The 8510-nt window shown below is 42.4% G+C and overlaps 1 long non-coding RNA gene across 1 annotated transcript; it reads left to right on the top strand.

Moving 5' to 3' along the window:
* Nucleotides 1-949: 949 nt before the first annotated feature.
* LOC308297745 lies at nucleotides 950-3557 on the top strand. Its single transcript, XR_013962683.1, has 2 exons — nucleotides 950-1616; nucleotides 3011-3557. It is a non-coding gene; the product is annotated as an uncharacterized lncRNA (long non-coding RNA).
* The last annotated feature ends 4953 nt before the right edge of the window (nucleotides 3558-8510 follow it).

The following is an 8510-nucleotide window of genomic DNA, read 5'->3' on the forward strand; positions in this document are numbered from 1 at the left end:
TGTTTTTATTTTCACATGCATGTCATAAATTCCATAGGGATAGATCACACATGACATTTATGACATCATCAACTCGCGACAGGCATTTTCCCTATTGAGTGAAAGATTAGCTATTTCTAGAAGAAATACAATATTTAAACTGTTTTTAATGTTACATTGTAGTTATAGAGGAATTATAATATATTAAGGCATATTTGTTGTATTAGCCAGGGATCCCTTTAAAAGAAAATGTAATGGAGTAAAAGTACAATATTTGGATCTGAGAAGTAGTGGAGTAGAAGTATTGGAGTATTGGAAATTGGAAATATTCAACATCAGTTACAGATCCATAAGGGTCTATTTCGACCCCTGCTCCCCAGGCCCAGCACACCAGATTTCTTGTGCACTGCCAGAAGGCCACAGAAATTCTTGCACAATAATTTTATGTTTTATACTTTTGAAATATTTAACTTTAACTCTTATACTGCTTTGAACGTTCCTGTTCGCCCCAATCCGCAAGAAGCTCCCATGCCGATACGGCCGTTCGTTCGTTTGATGTTTTTTATGGATTATGATAAAAGCGGTCCTTGCGCAACTTGTGAATCTATAATCGGTCGTCGGGGTCTTTTGAGGACAGCCGGAAACCGTTCATAAAAAAAAAAGTAAACAGACTGTCCTGGCTCCGCCTGCCCAGAGCGACCAGAGCGCCTAGCTGCCAGGGGCGTCAATTGGGTATGGCAGGGGTATGCAGCTGCCATACCTTGACAGGGGGAAATAATAAAAATGTACTTTTCATCGTGCCTGTTGCTAAGGTATGGCAACATGACTGGTGTCTTCACCAGACACCAGTCATGTTGCCATACCTTAGCTTGTTCTGAACTGACGCCACTGCTAGCTGCTAGCAGCCTTGAGCTGAGGGACTATATTGTTTTATGCATCGCCGTTAGTAGAGAAAGAGAGAGAGAAACGTTGGTACAAGCGATCATTTTGTCGGAAATCAGTTGTTTTATAGTATTAGTAGTATAGTAATTGTAGTAGGTAGTAGTATTTAGCAGTACTAGAATATTGAGATGTATTAGGCCAAGTACTAGGACCTGCTCAGCCTCTGCTTGTTTGTATCATTCCGCCGAAGCAAAGCGACCATCCCCCACCACCCCGGGGCCGGGGAGGTGCCAAATGGCCGGGGTCAGCAGCAGACCCACGGAAGGAAAGTTTCGACAACAAACTTTAGGATTACAACCTGAACCTACCCGCGTTGGTGACCCAGCAGCGCCCACGAATGGTGGTGGTGGTGGTCGTGATGATGATGATGAAGAAGAAGAGAAAAAGATTCCTGTAGTGTAGGCGTTGGCTTTGAAGAGAAACATATTCCATTTCTTGGCGCCGTTGGTCGCGAAGAACCGGGTCAAAAAGTGGATCAATAGCCTCCTGATATCCCGATATGGACTCGGAGACCCCCGCCATACTTGACACTCCTGAGAGTGAGACCCCCGTGCTGGATGGATCCCTATAACACCACATCTTCGGCGCAGCAAGAGACCACCGCCCGCCGTGACCGCCGCCCATTCAACAACCAGACGTACAGAGGCAGAGACTCACTGGACGATGGCCATGATTCTACTGTCCAAACTAAAGTGGTAAGAATCCAGTGCATCTGCATGTATGTATACTGTATGTGATAGCATCGCTTCAGGCGTTCTTTCCACCGCATCCGTGATGAAGCCTGCTAGTTTACTAGGCTAGAAGCCTGCAGGCTCAAGCCTCAAGCCGAGGCGTGTCAATCAAACCATGGTCTGAGTGGTCTCTATTGCGAATAAACCAGTGGGATCCGGCTAGAGCCCGCCTACTGCATCCGGCTATTTACACGTACACATACATGCAAGAAATGTTTCCGTATCCGGACCGGATCAGCAATTTGATCCAAGCATAGAGTTAGGATCCAAGTGTATGCGTTTGTTTTTGTCGCTATACAGGACACGTGGAGTTCCTATCACGCGCGTGCACGTACTGCGTGTAGTGTACGGTGCATTGCACAGCTACTAGGATTTTTTATTTGATGGGAATTTAGGATTTATTGGCTTAGTTTGTGTGTGCGTGCCTACGATGCGTGTGTGTGTGAGAGAGGGAGAGGTTTCTTTTTACGTGTGGTGCACGTGGGGCACGTGCACGTACTATGCACGTACGGTGGACGCCCCGCAATGTCGTCGTCGTCATCATCATCATCATCATCATCATCAGTAGCTGATGTAACAACATCATGATGTAACATCAGTAACACCGCTGATGATGATGAATGATGTAGCCTTTCAATTCTATTCAAAGAAGCTTTATTGGCATGAGAAAACAGTTATAAATAAAAACAGTTGAAAATGGGGAAGATAGCCTATATACAGTTGGAGTACAGCTTTGTGTAAACAGAGCTATGTTGCATTGTGACATTATATATACAGGGTATAAAGGGCATTTCACTGTGACAGTAAATGCATGGTAACTATTTACTATATCTGCATTTTATGTATTACATATGAACTTATTGTAAGTCATTTGCTAAATGTCAAAATTGTAAATTGATTTGTTTACATATAAACTTTTTGATATTTTCCTGGCTATAATTTTAGATGATGAGTCAACGATGATGAGCCTACTTCTTCATTGCCAGCTAGTCGTCCAAGGACAAGGACAAAAACACAAAGAACAAAACACTTTTTTCTGTAAATCAGACTTAGCACCAGGCACATGCTCACATAGACATCAAAGGGGGCTTGAGCCCCTGACTTTTATCCATCTGTAAAAAGTGCCCTCTCCAGACCATGAATGCTGTTTTTACATAATTACTATATATATTTTTATATATATTTGTGTGGTAAGCAGGGAAGTGCATAGAATGAGAGGCAGGGGTTGAAATTTCTAAAACGGCCTTCTGATGAAAATAGTAGGCTCCTCCACGCATTCTGCTGTGACGCGTTGTGAGCTTGGAGGTGTACTACTTTTCATGTATTTTATAGTAATTATGTATTTGTATAATTTACAGATCGACCATGGGCTCGTGTACGTGGTAGGGGTGCAGAGTTCAGCAGACCCGGCGGAGCCCTTCCGGAGGAGCCTGGCTGGAGTGAAACAGAATGGAGCCCCACACACACACACACACACACACACACACACACCCACACACGCGCGCACGTGCACACACACACACACACACACTCTGTAGACATGTAGTGGTTGAGGCCTGTGTAAGGACAGGTAGGCCCCAACCTTTTTCCATTTGCAGTATTACAATTGAGTTCTAGTGTCTAAAATGTTGTGTTATATTTTATTTTTTTATTTTCATCAATCATTTGTACTGTACTTCAACCTAAAAAGTGTGAGATAAAGAAAACCCTGAAAGCTGAAGCAGAATTCAGGCTGAAAAGCTCATGTCACTGTCAATGTTCTGCACTGCGCTTACTGCTCTTACACACTAAAAGTGTGTAAAAAAAAAACACTTTCTTGTTTTTATTTTTTTGAATTTGTTTGTAAACAACCACTGATCATACGTGTGATGTTACTGAAGCCAGCAATAAAAGGCTAAAGAGAGATTTCTGCCTGAAAATGTCTCCTTCACAAATATGCATTTTTCTCAGCTTTATGTTCTCAAAGAGCTGTTTTTTAGGCCATATTCTGCAGCCTCTAGCTAATGAATAGAACATGATAAAAACACAAAATCTTTTTCTGTTGCAAAGTAGACATTCTATTCTTCGTTGCCATATAATTGTTGTCTTTATAGTCAAAGCCAATTTTCTCCAGTAGGCCTTCAAAGATGAGCGACAATTCTCAAATTTAGCTGGCAGTGGATGGAGCTTTTTGTTAAATTCTGTGGCAGTAAGAGAGTTAATTGCATTGCAATTGGAAGTTAACATGGCTCTGATCAGGCTGACAGATGATTGACAACTTGTATTGTGATATTGAACTTTTAATCCATGTAATTTAATGACCTTTTCCATTCAGGAAGGGATTCCAAATAAGCGTGCCGGCTTCTTCCTTTCCTTGCACAGTAACTTGTTTTCTTTGATATGTATTGTTTTAAATGTCTTTCAATGTGATATAAAGAAATAAAAGAAATAAAATGAAAAAGATAGATAGATAAAAAAAGACTATGGCTAAAACAAAATCAAGATGTGCTGTCAAAATGAACACTGTCTGTAAGCCCTGGTCATTACATAAGTAGGCCTACACCATGTTTGTTGTGTGACTCATTCATTCCTCATTTCAAGTTTAGACCCGTCCCACTGACACACTGTGTAGGGAGCAGTTCCTCTTAAGAATGTACTGTGGTTGGGAGAAGAGGCCTGGGAAACCCTGGACTACAGTAATAAAGACATAATGCTTTTATATCCCCTATACTGCTCTGCTGTGTTAATGGTATAACGTGCAGTCATAACTACATTTCCAGGTGTGTGGAGTGGGGTGCCAAGAGGTCCAACTGTGGTGGGTTAGGGGTATCAGCTATAATTGCAGCACTCAAGCTGAAGTAACCAGCCTGTAACAACATATTTTGAAGTTAAAACATAAAGAATTAAAACCTATACGTGTATCTGAGTGATGTTTATCACATTCTGTCTTGTAAGCAGACTGATGTCCCACGCAGTAGGACCTGAAGTTATGTGATTAAAAGCAACAAACAATGAAGGAAGACATTTCACTTCATGCTCGAGATTCAGGATTTCTTTATTGTTACATGGTGTGTGCAGGGACATAATTTCAGTTTCGGTTCCTCGGATATTGTAGCTGTAATTAAAAAAAGGAACATGAAACTAATGTGTACAAGAATGAATAAACAAAGAAACGGCACCAGTGTTTAATACAGTTTGTCTGATGGGCCTTCAGTAGAGTGTGTTATGGAGCTTGAATGTGCTGTGTGCAAGGTTCTTACTGTTATAAACAGCTCCTCAAATGACATCTGCATCCTGGCTACTAGCTTTATCTGAGACACTGTGTGTGTGTGTGTGTGTGTGTGTGTGTGTGTGTGTGTGTGTGTGTGTGTGCGTGCGTGCGTGCGTGCGTGCGTGCGTGCGTGCGTGCGTGCGTGCGTGCGTGCGTGCGTGCGTGCGTGCGTGTGTGTGTGAGTCACAGACTGGTTTCACTTCATTCCACCATGCAGGGTGCGTTCAGCGTTACTGGTAAAATGCTGTTCATTAAAGTCACACTCATCCAATCCAAGCCTCATTACATCTCACTGCTGATGAAACCATCAGCATGTCTTCAAACAGCGTTGGTCATTTTTAAAAAAGTGTCACATCAGAGGTTTGGCTTGAAAACCTGAACCCCCAAACCCACCACCACCACCCAGTTAGTGTCAAAGTGTCCTTGAGCAAGACACTGAACCCCCTAACTGCTCCTGACAGGGACGTGCTGGCCATTGGGAAAAGCGGGACAACTCCCGAACGGCCGGTTCATTCCCGGCCGGTCCAGGCCGGCCATTAGGAAAAAAATGTAAATGAAATGTCGGCCCTTTTCCATTTTGGGGGGCTGGGCGGCCAAAACAAAGTAAATCGTCACTGTCGGGCAGAAACCTCGTATCTCCAAGTTTCAAATTTGTACATTGTTTCGCTTTGCTTTGCTGCTTCATCATACAAGGCCGTCGCACAAAAGTAGTGAAAACACTTGCGAGGCGTTGTGTGCTTGTAGATCGGCTGTTTTCACTAGTTTAAATCATTTTAAAAATGATAATACAAAACAAACGGTTTTGGACATACAAGGTTTCCACCCGACAACGACGAAATATAACTCATGTAATTGGCCCACTGGCTTGTCACTTGTCATGATCTGAAATGGCAAATCTTTGAGTAGCAGCAGCGCTATAGAGAGAGATCTCTCTCTATAGCGCGCAATGAGGGCCTCTCCAACTCTTTTTCCCGGGCTGAATCAGGGGCCCAGCATGTCCCTGGCTCCTGATGAGCAGGTTAGTGCCTTGCATGGTTGTAAAGCATGTTGGATAAAGGTGCTATAAATAAATGCCACCACTTAACTCCCCTAGATCTATCTTTGCTCCCTGATTCACTCAGCAGGCAATCAGGAATGTAAATGTTAATTTTGTTAAGCATCACCATGCAGTTACTAGGGAGAGATGTAATGTTGTGAACAGCTTGGGACAGTGATTGATTGACAGTTTCATTGACAAGAAAGAATGCATATAAATTATGTACATTTCATGTGTCAAAAGAATAAATCTTATAAAATATGGAGAGCTTTTTTCCATTGGGGTCCTTTGAGTGTAAATGTGTGTGTAAACAGAGTGACAATGGGAGGGGGTGGCAGAGACTTAAAGACAACAAGTAAAAGCAACAATACATGCATTAATACCATTTAAATGAGATAGGAAAGAATCAACATGGGGAGAGGGAGAGAGAGGGGTGGGGGAGAGACGAACAAGCTATAGTTCTATAAAATATCTGATATCTCTGTGTTTAAGACCTGGAAGACACAAGTAGATTAAAACAGCTAAAAGAATAGCAGATCTACACACTTGCAATGTGTCACATTACAATACATTCTGAACGTGTAGGAGGAAGAGGGGGAGCATAATTTAGCATAATGCTTTAACAATAAATCACTGTAAGAAGGAAGAAAACATATCAATCAATACATAAATACGTAAATTAAATACAACATTGTAATAAAGGACACAACAATGCGTTATCCAACTGACTAGGACAATAAAACAAGCAAGGCTTTTACTGAAGGACCGCAATGTTTCTTGAGAATGTCCTTGATAAGTATACAGTATTTAAAAGACGATTTAGAGGCTAACGTGTCCGGTTCCAAACTTCCTTTGCAGGTCATTCCTTCAAGTGAGCAGAGTCATCTGTCAACTCACTCAATGTCTGAGAGTTGATAGTTCTGTTACCAGAAACATTAGATATTGATGTCATATCAAGCTAACTGTACCTACTGTATTTATGCATCTAGTTTTGAGTGTCTTGAAAAAATAAAACATATTGAATGTTGTGCTTTCTCTGCAGTTTCTGGCTTTGTTTCCTCCATCTTTCACCTGAGATGACCTCCACTGACTGACCGATGACAGCAGGGGAGTCACACGGGGGGGAAAGTGGGACTGAGTTACAAGGGCCCAAGGTGGAGGGGCCTTAATTATTTTATACTTTAGCTATTGAAAGATAGCAGATACACAAGCTCAGCTTGTAGATCCGCTATTTTGGGGAGTGGGGGTAATAACACATTTTATTTGTAGCACACTTTATATTTGTGACAAATCTCAAAGTGCTACATTCAGGTTCATTAGTCCGAATTTGTTAAGAATACTATGCCTAACTCTAACCCTAACCCCAAACTTAACCTCAGTAACCCTAATTAAATTCGGACTAATGAACCTTCGGACTAATGAACCTTCGGACTTATGGGCAGTCCCCAAAAAGAAAGCTAAAAACATCGAAACAGACTAAAGAAACCTGTATAAGGTAACCTTAGAACAGTGCACAGTTGCACACCTTGTTAAATACAAATCAGAAAAATATCAACAGGACATAGTGATCACCCATTATTACACACAACTCAGAAAGAGTTCAAATATAAAGCGTTTAAAATGTCTTTCTAGGCAAATGCCTTGGAGGGGGGGGGGAGGGGGAGGGGGTGGAGACATGCACACAGGCGACGCACGTGCGGCCTGCGTGAGGGGTGGAGGGGGAGGATGCACACACCCACACACACACACACACACACACACACACACACACACACACACACACACACACACACGCACGCACACACACACACACACACACACACACACACACACAAACACACGATCTGCATGTGCGGTGCGTGTGTGCGTGGGGAGGGCAAGGGGTGGAACGGGTGTCCAACTCTGAGAGTGTACAAATGGAACCAAACCTTAACGGGTCCATTTGGTTCCATTTGTACACTCTCAGAGTTAAATTAAAACGGAGGATCATACAGTGTAAAGCGGGGTCACAGAAAACCTCGCACCGGGGCCTAGCCGGGGTACGTTATGCCACTGCCAGGTCAACTAAAAGGATACCTCAAAAAAAGCTTTTGGGCATAAAACTATAGAGTTAGTGCACAAAATGAAATGTACAATTCATTGGATCTGATCAGTCAGCAGTATTGCTGACTGCCAAAGCTTCTTCTTTCACTTCCAGTGAAACCTCATCCTATCTCACTGTTGATTCATTTTGTCAGAATCATCAAAATATCCCCCCAAGGCGTCGCGTCAGAGGTTTGGGCTGAAACCTGAACTCACCACTGAGTGAAGCTTCTGACAGGAAACGCTGTTGCTTTCACTTCCTGCTTCAGTCACCGAACAGTCTGAGTCTCCCTCAGTACAGACGTTAGGAACCAGAGCTGATTTTGACAGCAAGATTTAGTTTTAGTCGTAGTCTTTTGAATGAGGTGTCATTTAGTTTTAGTAATCTGAAAGGTTTTAGTGTTAGTCTAGTATTAGTCTACTAAATATCATATTATTTTAGTCGATTAAATCTACAGTTTACAACAAAAAATGATTTTGGCAGGCCTTG

Source organism: Nannobrachium achirus (genome assembly GCF_963921795.1).
Source record: "Nannobrachium achirus genome assembly, chromosome: 14".
In the NCBI taxonomy this organism is placed as follows: Eukaryota; Metazoa; Chordata; class Actinopteri; order Myctophiformes; family Myctophidae; genus Nannobrachium; species Nannobrachium achirus.